Raw genomic sequence first — 19,297 nt, 5'->3', positions numbered from 1 at the left:
AATGGTCATTTGACTTACAAGTGCCTGTAAACTATCTTTTCATGCCAAGTGGACAGGTAGGTGACACTGGTCGCTATAAATGTAGCATTTCATGGTAGATTGTTCTGAGGCAGATAAGATTGAACATTGAACAAAAAGTATTTTCCAAAAAGAGATAGGAGCTTGGAATTTGGCACAAATTTTGCCAATGTGTCATATTTAGCGACAAAAATAGTATCCGCACAAAATTCAAGATGGCAGTAATTGATTGAGGTTGTCGTTCAAGGCATTATTTACCATAAGTGCACATAAAACCAAAACCCACCTTTAGTTAATTCCTCAAACTAGTTCTAAACTGTGAGTTAGGGATAGAACAACTAATGTACAAACTTAAATCAGTATAATCAATGCAAATATTATTAGATATACTAAATAGATCTGATAAGAACGGGTTTTTTATACTTAGCTGTCAACAGTTATCATGGTTATTGTTTCTTGTAAAGAAATGGTGATATCTTCGTATGTTTTAGTCTTTATTTTAATTTTTATACATGGTAGAATGTTTTGTGATACAACCAACCTGCACATATAAATCGAATGTGATATCTGTCCCAATGGTAAACAATACATTATGTGTGTTGCGTCAAAGTTAAATCTCAACTTATGATTTCATATATTTTGTAATCATCTTATATTGCTGTCTAGTATATGTTTCTATACATCCGAACGATATTGTATAGTGTAAACCATATTGAGGGTCTTTTTTTGGGGGGGGGGGGTGGAACTCATTCCAGTGGAACTCATTTTGGGTAAGGCCCAATCTTTGATGAAAAAGAAATGCTTCTGTATCAAAGATATGCTTTTTTTACTTGTATGCTACTCTGCTGTTGTAGAAACGTGAATAATGATGGTACTATGTGTAATAATGTCCGTAGATCCGTATATAGTAGATGTCCTTGAAAGCCCTTCTGATCCCACCCCCCCCCCCCGAAAATCCGACATGGCGGCAATTTCTCAAACTTGCTTTTAAATGTCTTGTGTGAAATCATTTTTCAGTATATTTTTCGAATAAAACTGTCCAAATTTATTTTTCGTGGTGTATATTCACATTTACAAATAAGCATGCTGAAACTGTATTTACTGTTATTAGATTTTTCTTACATTGTTTTTAGGCTGATTTCATGTTGGTTATAGTGTCACAATTGATCTGAACTTAGGCCATTGTTAGATGCTTTCCCATAGTAGATATCAGAATCACTTGAGAGTGAAAATGTTCATTTTCATTCATTTTAGAGTGACCTCAGGGATCACCCGAAGAATGAGGAGTGGTCCCTAAGGTCACTCTAAAATGAGTGAAAATGAACATTTTCACTCAAAATTCACTCCAATTTCACTCTAAATTCACTGTTTCCTGTTATTCACTCCTTCAAAAGTGAATACTTCCACTCGATTTTTTCTCTTTTTTGGAGAGTAGAATATCACTGGTCTTAAAAATGTCTCCATAAAAACCCAAGACGGTTTGAAATAGCATTACAATGTTTGAAATATGTAAAAACATATAAATAGATAGCACAACAGACAAAATTATATGAAAATCATGATAATACATTTAATTTGGCGCAATAAACTATGTCAACTTTGATGGCTGTCATCTTGATTTTTTTTTTTTTTTTGTGGTTGATCTGAATTCTGCCTTAAACTATCTATAACAAGATTGGTGCCAAGTTTCAAGCTACTACCTCTATTTGAAAAAAAAAATATATTTTTTTTTTGCTTCATCTCATCTGCTTCTGAAAAATCTACTTTGAAATAATAGCGACCAGCGTCACCTGAGCTACCACTTGGTACGAAAAGTTAGTTTGCAGGCACAAACCCTTGTTTGTCAAAGCAAGAGTCTGCGTTTGCCAAGACTATTACACGCACCACTGGCACTACTACACGCGCCAGCGCTAGTGGTGCGTGTAGTAGTCTTGACACGCGCAGACATTTTTTATGACCAACAAGGTCTTGTCACAACTAAAGTGCCCATATTTACAAAGTGAGTTTTCAAGTTTGAGACATTATTACTCCTGAACAAAAAGCGGTACTGACCCCTAATTTTCTCCAAATATTAATTATATGTCAAACAAAATTCCTGAAACGTTTCAAGATAATCCTTCAGTCATTCTCTGATTTATGCTGAATCAAGCATTTTCATGATTTTTCTTTTTTCAGAAAAATATCAAAAAATAGTGTTTTTTCCTTAAAATCTCAATCCAGTTATCACAATAACCCACAAAAATGGCATCAACTTGTAGAAAATTTTATTCTCTTTCATATGACATCACATTTGTTGAAATCTGATGTTTCTGTCGAATTCTATCATTCAAATAACAAATTCAGTAAATATGGCGGCCATTTTGGGCGCCATCTTGGATTTGGAGGCTTTCGCAACAAATTTTTCGAGGTAGACCAGTGGAATGTTGTTTGTTACAATAAAAACTTGAAAATAAGCATGGTCTACTTAGTTTGTAGAGAGAGTGCAACTCGACCTCTGTTTTAAGGTTTTGGCCCCCCGGTTAATATTCGATTATGAGCATGTACAGAAAATATGTGATTTTTTAGTATTAAAAAGAACTCGTAGTTTGGCTTTACGAACCCTTCGACAGAGTTTGAGCTAAAGAATCACCCTTGGAATTTGACGGATGAAAGGGCATACCTCACTTTTTCAGGTTGCCGAATATGAAACACAATAGAGTAGGGCCTATGCATGTAATACACACAAGTCAGTGGAAAGCGTTCATCCCATACAAGCTCTGCCGGTTCATGTTAATATGTTGTCAACTCCCCCCGCCCCCCCCCCCCCTATCTCTCTCTCTCTTTCTCTCTCTCTAACTCTGCTTAACTTCACTTTGTTTTCTTCTATGTTCTTGTGATACGAGACCTTAGTAGTTGAATTCATGAACAATTAAGTAGTTATTATCACACAAGTTTGAATGATTGTGGTATTTTAATGTATTTCTTTGTTTTGGCTACCACTGAAACATAATTCAAATTACATAAAGTTGATCTGTTTGATAAATCAAATAGTACCTTGTAGACAATAAGGTGACTATGATTATCCTTTAGGCAAGAGTAACTGCATGTAGCTTATATCATATTCATCTTATATAGAACTGTACCAACACTGCATTTTCTTTTTAAACCCCAGTGGGCATCATTTTTAAAATTGTCCCTTTAAGCAGCTTTATACAACCCTTTAATGTGCATTTTCTCTTATGATGTAGGTCAAAATATCATGACAAACGCATCTATGATTTAAAAAAAAAAAATTAAGGGATGCGACCTTTACTAAAGGACTCACACCTGTAAATATAATGGAATACCATGAGTCATACAGCTCACAAGTCATACAGCCCATGAGTTATACAGCTCACGAGTCATACAGCCCATTAGTTCAACACTTAAAGCTAACATGGCCCACGAGACCGACACATTATGCGCCGTGTTGTATCTGTCGAACCCGTGGGCTGTTTTTACCCAGTGTCGAACTTATGGGCTGTATGACTCGTGAGCTGTATGACTCGTGGGTGTCGGTCTAGTTAAAGGACAAGTTCACCTTCATAAACATAAGGATTGAGAGAATGTAGCAATATTAGTAGAACACATCATTGAAAGTTTGAGGAAAATTGGACAATCCGTTCAAAAGTTATGAATTTTTGAAGTTTTTGTGCAGTAACCGCTGGATGAGAAGACTACTGCAGTGTGTGAATAACTTAGATGTCACATGCGTACAACAATATAATGAAAATATAAAGAGAATTTCACAAAATTTCATCTTTTGCAAAAAGTACACATTCCCCCGACTCGTTACCGACAAATGTTATGGGTAATATTATTCCCCCTGCCTTTAGAAAGAGTCAAGTCAAGTGCTCTTTTATTATGCGAAAAAAGTGAAAATATTTTGAATTTTCTTTACATTTTCTTTATACTGTTGTACGTATATGACTCACAAGCTGTAGTAGTCTCCTCATCCAGCGGTTCCAACACAAAAATTTTAAAAATTCATAACTTTTGCATCGATTGTCCAATTTTCGTCAAACTGTCACTGATGTGTTCTACTAATATTGTTGCATTCTCTCAATCCTTATGTTTATGAAGGTGAACTTGTCCTTTAAGTGGGATGGCCCCTATACGGAAAGGCAACGGTCTGAAAAAGCTTATAGGGCTCACACCGGTTAATGCAATGGAATGTCCCAGACCCCTTCACAAATTCGTACCAAAGATACGAAAATAAATAAAAAAAAAATATTAAAAATTCAATAATGCCGTTTGGCAAAAAAAAAAAAATGAATAGCTGGATGTATTGAGTATGAATTCCTCTAGAAACTCCATTTTGGTTGGAAAATGAAAGCTTTTCTTATGGAATTTGAAGGGACTATATTTCTTTGGGTGCCTGTACAGAAAACAGGTGATTTTTTGAGTGAAAAGATCTCATAGTCTGGCTTTGCGGACCTTGGACAGAGAACCTGCCTTGGAAATTTGATGGATGAAAGGGTGTATCTGACTTATCCAGGTTAGTGAAGATGAAACATCTCATTTCTCCCAGCAATTTCAAAGATTTTTTTTTTTATTTTTAATTTTAACTCACGTCTATGGGGAATTATTTACCCGTTAGAGCCATATAGAAGGCAGCTAGTCAGCGAAGTAAAGCTCACATAAAAACCTGAACATTCGCTTCTAATCTCTCTGAAGCATAATATGGGAATCATGTGAAATGATTTCATAGAGAAATATTTCATAGAGAAATCAACATCTTGGATCTAATGTGCAGTTCTGAGCATCTGCACTCCCCCCCCCCCCATGAAAAGTTGGAACATCTCAGTTGACCACAGTCGACTGTCGTCCACTCTTCCTCTCACCTTCTTTCTCCCTTGCATAGTTATCCCTCCGTTCTTTTGCGCTCTCCCTTTCTCTCTCTCTCTCTCTTCTTTCTGAATACCATTACGGTTGTATCTTTTGTTTCCAAGAGGATGGTACGGTTACTGTTTCGATTGGGCTTATGGGTTCCAATGTGTGTGTGTGTGTGTGTGTTTTTTTTTTTACGATGATTTCGAGATAATGCGAAATATTTTATTTGATATAAAAGAGTGTTAATCTTATAGAGGAATTTGATTTATTTTATGAAAATATGTATATTTGTAATTCTGTTAATTGTTCTAGTCTTTGTGCACTTGATAATCTCACCAATTCCATTTTTTCTTCCGCGGACTGTTTATAACTTTATCATGATATGATTCATTTCATGGAATTGTTATCTTTTTTTAATGCTCCAGCATTTTGAAGTAATGAACAGTTGCATACAAATGATTGAACTTATAAATGTATCTTAACTGATGATGTTTATGGTTTTTTTTTTCTTACGCGGACTCCTGCTTTCTCTTTTTCTCCCATCCTCATTTCTGCCTCCATAATCCCTATCAGAGCCTCTGTCTGTCCTTCTTCCCTTCCTCACTTCCTCTCGAGTCCATATCCGGCTGAATATAATATGATGTGTTCATAATGGAAATGCTCTTTGTAATTCTATCATTATTTTATCTATATTGTGTATGTGTTATACTTTTTGTAACATCGTGCAATTCAGTCTCTGACTGCAATGCGATCGAAATAAAGCCATTATTGAATTGAATTGAATTGAATTGAATTGTCAAACCTGGGATGTCAAAGTAAGTGAGCAGCACCCCCCCCCCCCCCCCATCTCCCGCACCCCAACCCGACGTAGTCTAGCTTTTGGACTCTGTTTTACATTATGGTTAACTAGTACAAACTCGGAGCGGTAAATCAGTGTACGCGATAAGCCGTATGAGGGCGTGACATCCGAGGATTGCGATAGGCCCAAGGGAATGACATCTTAGTGGACCACAGTCGACTGTCGTCCACTGGTATCGTATAGTCTCGTGATTATTGCCATCAGAAATATTGCGCCCTTGTCGCATTTCGGCAAAATATCGCACGATGGAAAAAAGGAGCGTCAGAAGAATAATAGCATGGGGATCGGTCGGGATCCCCCTTTCCTTCCACGGTAAGGAGCTTTAGCATTTTCATTAAAATTGTAAAATGTGCGATGCGATGCATGCTAAATCTAATATTTTGGATTATTCTGATGAAAACAGATCACGCCTTAAACTGACTTTTTAGGTGGTAGGGCAACCAGTTTTTGTTAGTGTATGTGTGTGAGTGTGTATGTGTGTGTGTGTGTCACAGTTTATCTCGTGTGTTTTCTCGCAAATAGCCTCGATTTTTTTTTTCTTTTGAGAAGCAATATTATCTGTTATGTCCCCGTTTTGCGGGCTTTTTGCGAGAATATGTGTTTCAAAAAACGAAAAGCAGATTTTGTTTCCTTGGTTAAAAGAGTAATAATATAAGTTTGGCATTAGTTTGCACAGTGTTTGTGTTACTGCATTTTGTCTTTATATAGTGTAAGATTGACGTTATGCTGTACAATGTTTGTGTATAATGCAGTTTGGCTTTGTTTAATGTTTTGTTCTTGTTTTAGTAAACGTTTCTGGTTCTGTGATATGAAATTGAAAGCAATTTGAATAAAGAATCATAAAAAAGACTATTTTCTAAATGTGAGAAGTGAAAAGAAGCTTGTTATCTGTGTGAGCGTGATACAGTCCCCTGAGGCGAGTGTCGAGCATCTTGGGCGTGATGGAAGACTTGGTAGGTCTGGGAACACAGTACAATGTATATCATTGCATATACACGATTACAATCATCATAGAAAGACGAGTGCAGATAACAATCGGGCAGTAATTAAAAGGATCGCCTATGAATAGTTTGTCTCAACACAACTTTACATTTGCTAATGAGACGTCCACATTGGGGACGGGGAGGGGGGTGGACGAAAAACATTGCGCTTTAAAGTGACCAGAAAATAACAGTCTCGGGGACACACACACACACACACACACACACACTCACGAGCATAAGCCGACATGTGCCAAAGACCCGGGTCTGAATAGATTCCCTGTGAAGACAAGTTTTTCAACTTGTTCATCGTTTTTTTTCCCCCTTTCAAGCATGGGACGTACCATTTTGTAAGCATTTGTAAACATTTTGTAAGCAGCTAAGATCTAATTCATGTCTAAGTTTAGCATGTTTACGCCTGACCTGAACCGTCTGTTTTGTTGATTACACTCCCATTCTGCACCTGCCTCAACACACACGCACGCACACAAACTCACTAACATGAACTTGACTTTACTCGTATCACGTTGGGCAGAGTCTCTCAACAACTCTTTACCTTGTCGCAATAAACCTACACCATCCACATCACCTTTTTTTAATTTACAGACGGACAGTCATGTAATGCTAATACAAACACTCACACACACGCACACACACATACAACCAGTGCTGTGCTTTCCATAGCAGCTATCGCACTACGTAAATCCTTGTTGATGGACACACATTACAAAATAACATTCAGACCAATTTCTGCACTGTCTTGTGCTTGGGTTGTTTATTTTATTCGAAACTGTGTTTAAAAATGATTACGGAAAAGTGAGTTGTCAGAAACGAAGTATCTTTTAATATTATAATGACCCCATCTATAATCCCAATAACAGTGCAGTTCACCACTTGCTGAAATCCATTTCTTTTATAACAAAATTAGACTACACGGTCATTTTCTCGAAAGCTCCAAATTCGAAATCCTTGAGCATATCATTCTTTCCAACCACTCTACTTTTTGTTTTGTTTTTGGTTTACATATAAAAAAAATAGTTAACTGTTGAAACATACAAAATAATATTACATTATTCACATGACTATGATACAACAAAAATCTTGTCTAAGATAACAGGTGTTCAGGTTATCTCCAATGCCGGCGGCCGTAGTCTTGGACGATAATCTTGACCAGACTGCTCGGGAGGTTCAATGGATATCTGCACATATTAGATAAAGAAAAAGGAAGAAGACAAAAGCATAATGTCTTTGTTTAAAAATACACAGATAAGGTAATGTACCATAAGTTTAGCGGCTGCGGCATTAAAAGAAGGAAAAGTAGCTTACTAATTTCATACAGACGGGACCATGTCAAATTTCACACACACTGCATGTAAAGTCCAGGAAATCTTCCTCGACTAATAAATCGGGAGAAACATATAGGAATAATCAATCATTCCAATTTAGTAATAATTATCTATAAAAAAGAATGCGCAAAACCTATGAGGCTCACAAAATGAAACTGAATTTGCTCATCAGTAACTTGTTCTTATAGCATGGAAGCTGATCACTGAGCATGTAGGATCTTGCTGTGCAATCTTTCTCATATATTTCACTGACAATGCATGAACCTCGTATCTAATTTTAAAACATACCACTATACATCCCTGATAATGGTCAGAAAAGTGTTTCATGTGTGTTTTACTAGTATCAGGTCGTGAAAGCTCTAGGTTTCAATTTTTCAATTCAATTCAATAGTTTATTTATTTCCATCATCAAAAAAGAAAAAAAAAGAACATGATTCAAAGCGGTACAAGTTGTCGATTTGTCTTTCATTCGTCTGATAAGGGCAGTGTTTTTTTTTTTCCAGACACAACAACAGTATATGCACAAATGATATCATAAAAAAGAAACAATGCACATTGTCATGGCAAAAAAAAAATAGTGAATAATCATAACGATGGAAAACAGTATTCCACTAAAAAGCCAAACTTACAAGACGTGGAACACTGGAACAAAACGATATCACCAGTTTGTTATACCAAAATGAATGGGTTCTCAAAATAGAAGATAAAGGCAGGACAAAAATCGAAGTGTTTGTCAATCTACAAATTCTGCTCATAATATTCGTCCTTTTCTGCCCAAGTAATCTTCATAGCCCATTTACACTGTTTAAATTGGGACTGCCTGCACCATCAAAAATCTGAATTTGTATGTAAAATGTAATAAATCTCTGAGGTCAGTCACCCCCGAATTCCTATAACCAATTTTACCTTAGGGTTCTCCAATCACGGAGCACACACACTTCTCACGGCACGATTCTTCATGGGCTGGCAAGTCAGGATATATGAAGAGTTTGTTGGCAAAAACCGATAAGTTCATATTTGCCAAATGGAGATATTTGCGATTAAAGGTCAGGAAAAATAAAGAGAATAATAAGGAAATTTTTGCTTCTTTTGATCATAACTTCAAAAATATAGCTTTATACGTAGTGACCAATATATTATTTAAAAAGTATTATTTTGTACTTTATGACAGAGATCGTACTTCCAAAATCTTCAAAAATGGACTTTTCGGTTTTTCGAACAAACTCTTCATATACAAATATCTTCTTTTTATGAAAAAAGAGGAAAACTTTTCCAAAATATTCCTAGTGGGCATCAACTATACGTAAGATAGCAAATACAACATAAAAAAGAAAGATGTTTGCATTCTGTAACTCAATGCTTCAGTCCCATACCTGGTTCACAATCCTTCTCCACCATGTTACCGAGGACAGGTCAGATCTAACACGTGCAGCTTCCAGCAGGACACTTGCAGTCTGGGCCACAGTCACAACACTTGCAGGCAGAGTCTGGAGGGGAAAGAGGAGGGCGGTATTAGCAAGTTTGCTTGTTAAAATTCATCACTGGCTTTAGAGCAACACAAGGCTTCTTTTCTGTCTTCGAACACAATTTTCTCAAATTTTCTTTCACTCTCATTTCAGATAAGACAAAAAGATTTTCTTCTCTGCTCCTTACACTGTACGTGATGTAGCACGATTTCTTCCTGCAACTATATGAAAAAATCGTATCTGGTAACGATTTAGAAAGGAAATATCCATAAGCTCAACTCTCGTCAGTTCACAAGTGTCAAAAGCATTGAATTTACATAATAAGAACACAAAGCAAAGCACACATACAATCATTTCTTTGGTCTATCATTTTCAAAATAGCAATGCACATCTAGGCAGTATGTTAACAAATAAACTTGCAAATGGAGTTTCAGCAGTGTACCATTGCGACGTAATGCAAAATAAGATACGAAACAAAATATGGAACGCTTCAGTTATGTACATCAGGTCTTGCTTATACATACATAAAATATCAATCACAAAAGACAAAAATAATCTACTTTAGATCTATCATTAATGGCAGCCATCCTTTGTGAAGATTGCGTTTATACCATTAATTGGCACACATCATGGAGGTAAATGTACTAGATAATCATGCAAGGCCTAGTTGGTAGAAAAGCTTGAGGCCAACTTACCTGAACATGCTCCACAGCCACACTTTCCACTAGTACAGCAACTGCCAGTCTCGCAGCAAGCTTTTCCTTGGCAACCAGCGCAGTTCTTGCTTCCCTCTATAAATAAACGGATAGAATCAAGAAAGATCAAAATATTGCTTCTGTGAAGCTCTCAAAACATAATACTGTCTACCATTCTTTTCAAAACAATGCACTTGTACGTGATGTATCGTTATTTTCCCGGTCAAGTTCTTCCTTAGACTCCTCCCCTCCTGAATAAACCATGAAGCTACTCAATAATAACATGAATAAACATAACCACGTGTGTTTGCACAACTATTCCCGGAATTCGCGGCGTTATTCACTATACGTTGGTGTACGTGCTGACGAACAAATTAAATCTATGGGTCGATCCTCATTTTAGATTAAAATCAAAAGCATTCTTGTGACAAAAAAAAAAAAATTAATGTATTTCATTAAGATTCCAAGGCCGTGATTGCGTTATATGGTCAACAGTCCAGAATTGTCTCCCCGACATTAGAGCGACTACAAGGGAATGAAAACGCAATTTGTGTACGTGCAGCGTTCTGGCCTAGTCTAGTATGTTCTAGTCTATATCATGGCATACAATGTGTATTATAGGTTCGTATAGTCGGTGAGAGGGCTGCACGTCTCTCATTTAATTCACATTTTCTACAACTTTGAGCCGAGCCGCACACCAAAGAGCATTTAAATGTTGTCCTTCAGGCTGCGTTCACATAGAAGTATTCGGTATTCGGTATTCGCTATTCGCTATTCGGTATTCGGTATTCGGGCACGAATACACCATCACCCGCACCGTCAACTCACCATCCCATGCAGTGAGGATTTCTTCCTCCTACATCCCAGCAAATCTTATTAATTTCTAAACTGCATCAGAATGTCAGTCTACATGCTTATTTTTGCTAAAGGGCAAATCCAGACTAAAAGTGTCATTATTTCATAAATGAGAGACGGTATACGCTGCAAGAAAATCGAACAAGCTCGATTCCCACTTTGCTAAACTATTCGCAGCTATTCGGTACTTTCGAATAGTGCCCTCTTATGTGAACTGGTGTGAGGAAATCCTATCGTTCGAATTCAAGGTATTCGCAGGCCCTCGAAAAAACGAGCCCGAATACCCGAATAGTATACTTCTATGTGAACGCAAGCCTCACAGATTTAATACTCAGTGGGTCAAGAATAAATTTCGGACACTGGTTATGCGAAAGAAAAGAAAACTTACCCTTGCAGCTGCAGCACGTACAGTTTGCGTTAGGCATGGTGAAGAATTTGGACGTTTACTTCAGTGGTCTGCCGGTAGACTTCTTGAGAGCTTCTTCCTCTTCGTAGTTTTCTGCGTCGTCTTCGTAGATTTGTCGTCTGCGTATCAGTATGGCTGTCGTTTGCCTAACTCGGAGTCTTAGGTGAATAGTGAACATGGTGGATATGTGGTGAATTTATAAGGATTTTTCGGCTGATAATTGCACTCAGTACACCAGCCATTACAAAGGCACTTGACTTTGGCTCGTGTGCAAGCGAGGTGATTGCAAAAATAATTTAGTGACGGCGGCACGACTCTTATTAAATTCGCACGGCACGGTAAAAAGAGCTAGACATGCAGTCTACGAGCTAGCCGATGATGTGCCGCCCTTGCCTCATACACCGGTCATGCAGCAATGGACTGCAGAATGCAGAAATGCAGTATGTCCATGGGTTATTGATGATATCAGGACCTATACCATTTTTATACGCAGACTGTTAACACTCGACAGACTTGCCCCGCTTAAATGTTCAAAGGTGAAGTGAATAACTAGACACAAATTCATATATTTTCATTACTTCTATTTTTCTTTAGAATACTTGGATACCCCCACAAAAAAAAAAACACCTTCCAAACCAAGATTCTGGTTGTGACCTCATCTGCCAATCTATAAAGTACTAATATGATAAACAAAAGACATTGGAATGCACGCTCTCCTAGACCGAGCATAATTTGCATGTTAGTCACATTAGTATCTTAAAACATGCAAGTTATGCATAAATATTACTGTTCTTTTATCAGTTTGCGCGTTGTCTTGCATTCATTGGAAACGACTAGTATTATATTTAGTTCTGATTAATTTCTGAGATTTACAGATTTCGCCTCATTTCCTCATTATTTTTTCCCAGGAACTAGAAAAGTATTCCCGCTTTCAGGGGTCAAGTTCCTTTATAAATCATAAAATGATAAACAACTGGTGTTCAATCATCAAGTTAGACTTTTGTTCCAGTTCGTCAACTCTGAAAATCAATTAGCTTGTCTCTGTCTGTACATATCATTACTATTTTTCGAGTTGCATTTTTTAGAATAATCGCTCGCTGGTTATGACAATCGTGTCTTTTCACTCTTACAAGTAACACTTTGCGGTCTGAATAGCCAGCTGTTCAGATCATGGACATTCGTCGCTCGTTTATTAATTCAAACACCTGTTTTCTGTGAAAAGCGTCACAATAACATGTTAAAGATGCTTTCCTGCTTTGATCTCATCGTGTATCACTGACAGCCAGCCTGAAGTAAAAACAAGACGGCACTTTGAGATCCCTAAAAATTACATGCGCAGAAGATAGTAACTCTCTTAAATCAAGAAAAATGCATGTGCAGTTGTATACATTGGGAAATCATCGCTTGGTTAAAAGTTCATTTGCAAAGTGCACGTACATTACGAGAGAATGCAAGTATTTCGGCAGGTTGGTTGTAATTTTGTAATCTAATTTTTTTTCCCATTTTTCGCACATTGTTTTCAGAGTAAACATGGACAGTAATGGTAGACGACATGTATGTCTTTTAAAGCAACGTTACATGCGCGTCCACGAGCGTCCACTTCAGTAATTACTGATTTTGTGACACGAAATTTGTCATGATTTGGGGTTTGCTTATCCCCATCATAGTCTATTTTTTCCAAAGGCATTAAAGTCTGAAAAGTCTTACACCTCAGCGAAATAAAACCCAAATGAGGGAAACGGTTCCTTTGTCAGTGACGATGAAACGATTACATAATCGTCGTTGTCCAAACAACTGAATGTACTCATCAAGGTGCGCATAATCAGGAGGCGGTGATGCAGGTCGGATCAAAGAAAAACCTCCGTTCATATGTGTAGTAGGTCCATGTTCAGATCGCTCCACCCGAACGGTTTCAAGGACCTGTGGGGAAAATGCATATTAATAAGCCACTTCAGTCGCGCAGTGCCAAGCGTAGGACTATCCCCCCCCCCCCCCCCCCACATACACGTTTGTATCCACACGAGCTCTGCGCTCCGCCCCTTGCATTGTTTACTAATTAATGTAGCGTGCTGTGAGGCTCTTTGCAATAGGCACTTGTGCAAATTGAAGTAATGAACTTGTGATACTGAGCCTGGTGCAAACATTATAGACTACGTGATGTGTGAAGTTTGAAACGTGGAGCTATGGTCGTTTGCCGACCCTAGTACACAGTTACCAAAGGAGAGAATAATGACTATTTCTTCAATGACACTAGCTGTCGTTAACTACACTAACGTTAACGTTAACGATGGGGCAGCCAACAACTTTATTATGTCACCATCTCCTAGAAATATAATTATGTACACAAAATGTTATAAAAACAATGAAAACTATTTCTATCCATAGTTTAGCGATTTCTATCGATAGCTTAACAACAGCATTCTTATCTTGTATGAGGTTTTCTAGTATGATGACTAGATACAAAATAATGATAGTTTATACACTTCCATTTTTGTAATTTGTTATTGTTATTGTGCTTCCTTTTTGGTATGGTTTACCTTTTTAACATGCCGTCAACTTCACAACATATTGCAAACCTGTATCTATCTGCATCTACGGTTTTACTGGTTTCGATTACTGATAGTCACTGTAAATTGATTCCTTTAATTTGATCTCAGTTTGGTTAACGGAAACGGAAATCTCTCGTCTGCTTACGGGGCTAAACGTTTTTGCGCCCGATAATATAAACACACCTGTAGCGTTTAGAGAAACGTGTGAAATAATGCTGTGTGCAGTATTTTCTTTTCTTTCTTTCTTTTCACACGGTCAGTTCTTAGAAACAATGCATTTTTGCAGACTGTGTGATCTTCGTCGATCTTTACGTGTGCAGAGACGTGTCAGCTGTGTGTGGTGTGCCAAAAACAACCCCCCTAAAAAAAAACCCAAGACACACACACACACACACACACACACAAACACACACATACGCACACACGCACGTACACACACACACACACACACACACACACAATTCACGGGATACCAATATTTACTTTGCACTTGGTACAAACAGGGAGGTGGATCTTCCACCTCCCTGGTACAAACGTCCATCTCCGATGTCGGTCACAGAGGTTACAACAAAATAACATCACTCGAGAGAATTGGGCACGTGAAATGCTGCATTAACGGGAGAGGGAGCAGATGTGTAGCTATGTGTGGTGTGAAAAACATAAAAGTAAGCTAACACGAATTTTAGCACGTGATGGTAAAACAAGGAGGTTGTATATACATGGAGTTCCAACTGGCTGCAATTATTCAAACAGTTGTCAGATTTCTATTGATGTACAAAAGAATTCCACGGGTGCACTTGTGCCGTTATCGATGTTCGACGCCGCCGTCGTGCTGAGCAATCTGAAGATTCATTTTGAACGTTATCATAATGTTGGCACATTTTTTGCTTATCGAAATGAAATGAAATTTCGCTTTAATAATGATAAAGCATGTAAAACAATAGTCAATTCCGTCCCGAAATTTGCGCAAAAGTGTAAAATCAGAGCTGTATCATGTGAAAATGTTTCAAACTGTACCATCCTGGAAAGTTGGTTTTATCCCTTTTCCGCTTAATTTCACAAATGAAACTATTATGGAATAATCTTCAAGTATAATTCTTTATTGATAGATATATCAGATTAGTGCCCGGGTACGCCCAGTCGTGTAATTTTCATCTTTATTTCAGCGTTTTTTGCTCAATTTCTGTTCGCTCATCCTCGTGTCTGTACCACCTACCTTTTATGAAAAGGGATAGCGAAAAGTAATTACCATCACAAAGGCATATCTTCCTTTGAAAGTGGCTGGTGATTATGCAATGAGACACGTCGAGTCAATTGTCTTCGTATCTGCGCGGCAGATCCTTTTTGCACTTGCCTGTTTGGCACATGCTTCAAATATTTTTGAGCGGCGGCTTCGAACATCTCTCAAAGAAAATGAGACGGTTGTGACTCCATTCTCTAGAACCTCCTTGTAAAACGTTCACCTCCGTTGTCACTCACAAAGCACTGCGCACACGAAAAGCTGCCTTAAACTTGAGGGGGGGGGTACATTTATTTCCTCTAAACGCGGTTTGTTCCACGACGTTTGCTCCAACGACAGTGGTTTCCATTAAATATCTGCACGTAAGCCAAATATTATTCTACCTCACAAACACAACTTTTACCCTAATCCTAATCCTCACATCAAACTAGGTACAACCTTAAATCCGACCCAAGGTCCTCAGAGGAAATGAGACCGGAGCAAATTGTCGCAGGAGCAAGTAACCGCTCTCGGCATCTCTGAGCCACTTGGAATATAGGAATAGAAGAAGTTCATCTGATTTGCAAACCCCTCTTAGAAGCGGAGTTCGTTTAGCTTACAATGTGACTTTGATTTTAATACGAGTATTCGCCTACTGAATGGTTTTTTGCAACTGCAGCAGGAGCTGCGGGCTTTGTCAGAGTGGCGTTGATTCGCCGTAGATGCCGCAATTGGCGGTCTTGAGATCCGAGAGAGAATAATGCATCAGCTATTCTTCACACCACCCACTTCATTATGCTTGTTGTATACTGGAGGCTCGTGGAAAGGATCCATTTTCACTGACAGACGCAGAAGAGATTGAGACTGAGGAAGATGATTTCAAAAGTCCTCCTCAGTAAGACGTGGATACGCGTCTTTCGGACTGGTCTTTCGGACAAAATAAACTATAGATCAACAGTAATAAGCCAGTTCGTAAATGACCTTTCTATTTTCTCAGTTGGCTAGGCGCTTCTCTCATATTCAAAGCAACATAATGCGTACCGGCAAGTTTGTCTGGCGTAACAATTTATGGAACTCGTGTTAAACAAAATATTATCTCGCATAGCGACACCAGGTGACCATAATGGTTCGTCAAACAACCCTCGGGTGAATCATCCATTTCTTTGTTTGAATTGAATGCATTAAAACATATTTATATTCGTATTGCCAAATACCAGGTTTGCAGTCACTACAGGTGGATGTAATGTCAAGTATCATGTACAAGGATTGCATAAATAATCATTGATGACAGATGCTTATCTCCGTGAATTTAAAAACTATCATGCGTTTTGGTACAAAAGTAATTACTTTTTTCTGCTCATGCGCAATGTAGAACTACGAACTGGCTTATTGTATGAGAGTTCCAATACCAAACAAGAGCCTTCAAAAACAGACACGGAAGAGAAGCCATGATCACCATACTGTATGTCAATTACACATTCTCAGTGAAGCACTGCCAAGTAATCTTCAAGAAAATGCCAATTCTATGACCGCCGGGACCGGCAAACCCTCGTCAGGAGAGTCAGGTTATTCCTACCACTTATCCGTCTGCCATTACCCCATCTACGGCAAGTCAACGCCAGTCTGACGACGCTTACAGAAACCAGCTACTTGTATTCTGAAATTTTGCTTCTAATCTCTAAAACACGTCTGGAATGGATAAATTATTTCAAAGATGGAATTAAAAGCTGGGATCTAAAATATGCAGTTATGGGCTTCTGGAATCACCCCCACCCCCTACCAAAGCTGGTAAACAAAGATTTTATTCAATGTTTTGGCTTAGTGATAAAAGCGTTTGAAAGCTGCGAAAAGTGTGATGGAGTGTATTGAATTCAATACTTTTTTTTTCTCATTGTGATAAAAACAAATCATGCCTCAAACAGTGGAGCTACTGGCCTACTACATGCTCAAACCAGGGAGGTGAGTCTCACTTCCCTGCTCAAACTGTGGCTTATTGGTGACATGAAATCAAGGGCTTTGTGTGTGTGTGTGTGTGTGTGTGTGTGTGTGTGTGTGTGTGTGCGTGTGTGTGTGTGTGAAAATTATTTTCAGTGGTTCATACATTACATTCCCTCTTTAGTGGTGCGTTACAATATAAGCGCACGCTTTCATGATAGCCAAACAACTCGTTCTTATAAAAAACAATACTGGAATGGCGATATTGTACAATGTATGACATTTTGTTGGCTATAACCTCAACCAGATTGGCTCTAACACAAATCACACTCATAAGCAACAAGTACTTTTGTTTAATTCATTACAAAATGAAATATGAAATACATCACATTTAAAGAATGCACGAGTCAGGACACACTTTATTTCTTTTTCAAAAGTTCGGGAAATTTATTTCAATTGAACATGACTATACACCTTATAGCGTAAGAAGATGCTTACTAGACTGTATTTAAACCAATTGTTACAATTTCGATTGCTTTGCATGCACGAAAATGACCTGTCGTTTTAATATTTTTTTTTCCATTCTTTGTATCCATACAATACTTGTCTGCGTTAAATGACTGTATTTAGAAAAGACATTAGTGAATTAATGATCAGAGAACGATAGTGGGTTTAATTTGCCGACTTTCATTTCAATAATCATTTTTTTTTCTCTTCTGATAAAAAGATAATCGTTGAAGATGGACATGAGAGATTCAAACGTATTCAATAAATAGCTACTACGAGTGTTTACAGTACAGATACCCTAGCGTTTTCTCGACAGTCAGAAATTAGGAAAGGTCGATAAGCTGTAACTTTTATCTAGTTCGGGAAGGGGGGGGGGGACTTTCATCCACAAACACTTTTGATAATCTTTTTATTATCGGAAAATAACCGCCTTTACATCGTTATACAATTGCTATAAGGTGGAGCGATGTCAACCCAGTCGTTTATCGAACGTTACTCAAAGAGAAACTACAGGCCTCAGAATCCACGGAATACCTTTAAAACTCAAAACCAAAAGCGATTGACATAAGATATCTTGCGAAAATGATTCAAAGTAGAATACGCAACCCTATGTGATAGTTGAAACAGTTAATATACCTTCATATTTTATGTACAAAATATAATGTACCTTATGAAATTCTTTTCAAATAAAAAAAAGAAAACATTTTTAGAGTACTGCCATTTTCGATCAGCATTTCCTTGTCTTGCATTGCTGTCATCACGTGTGTTCATGTTCCAAAATATTGGTACTTTTCTTCTGTGCTGATTACTTGACAAAAGCTATCCTAAAATCTGCGACGCAAAAGCTAAGACGACGCTCTGCAGCCTCCCGGTTTGGACGACGGAAACAGCCATCTCGCACATGTGCAGAACACAATTTTTGCCTAATTAGCGTCGTCTTAGCGTTCGCGTCGCAGATCTAAAGCTTCGTTATTATGTAACACAGTGAGTTACTCCTGTAAAGCTCTGACCCTTTGTACCTTGAAAGGATCATGAGCTATATAAAAAATGGACTTCAACTTTTTCGTGACGTACATGGTCGGCATGATCGGGGAGCTGCAATTGTCTAATACGATGGTTAGAAAAAAAAAAAAAAAAACCTTAATGTGAGTTTATTTTGATTGTGCCGCTCTTAAAGTTTTGACACAGACTGCATTGGTCTAGTACAAATGCCTGCTTGAATATGAGTGTGTGTGTGTGTGTGTGTGCGCGCGCGCGCGCGTTATGTGAGTGCATGTGTGTGTCTACAAATCGATAGATTGATGGGTTTATGCTGTAGAAAGAGGTTTCTATACTTTCATTCCTGTTTAATAACACGGAACATTGCAAGAATGATATTCGTCAGCAGCAGTCGCATGTGGTAACTCCATAGTTGCTTTTGGAATGTGGGTAAATTGTTGAGATGATTTGAAATAATGTTGAAAGAATACCATATTATCTATGGTGTACAAGAACTAAAGCATTGAATATTTACATAACACATACGGTGTTTTTATGGCTACATAACGATAACGATAGCTAACGATCGGAAACAGTAACAGTTTGCTACAAGCTTCTATATTTCAGAAAATA

The 19,297-nt window shown here is 37.9% G+C and overlaps 1 long non-coding RNA gene across 1 annotated transcript; it reads right to left on the bottom strand.

Moving 5' to 3' along the window:
• Positions 1–7,468: 7,468 nt before the first annotated feature.
• On the bottom strand, positions 7,469–11,631 carry LOC139745436 (uncharacterized). Its single transcript, XR_011711891.1, has 4 exons — positions 11,459–11,631; positions 10,216–10,311; positions 9,428–9,541; positions 7,469–7,907 (listed from the first exon to the last, which is right to left on the bottom strand). It is a non-coding gene; the product is annotated as an uncharacterized lncRNA (long non-coding RNA).
• Positions 11,632–19,297: the final 7,666 nt, after the last annotated feature.

This window comes from Diadema antillarum, unplaced genomic scaffold, assembly GCF_040938485.1.
Source record: "Diadema antillarum isolate AM-2024a unplaced genomic scaffold, OU_Dant_1.0 seq00001265_RagTag, whole genome shotgun sequence".
NCBI classification, from domain to species: domain Eukaryota; kingdom Metazoa; phylum Echinodermata; class Echinoidea; order Diadematoida; family Diadematidae; genus Diadema; species Diadema antillarum.
This window is presented reverse-complemented; position numbering and strand designations above follow the sequence as displayed.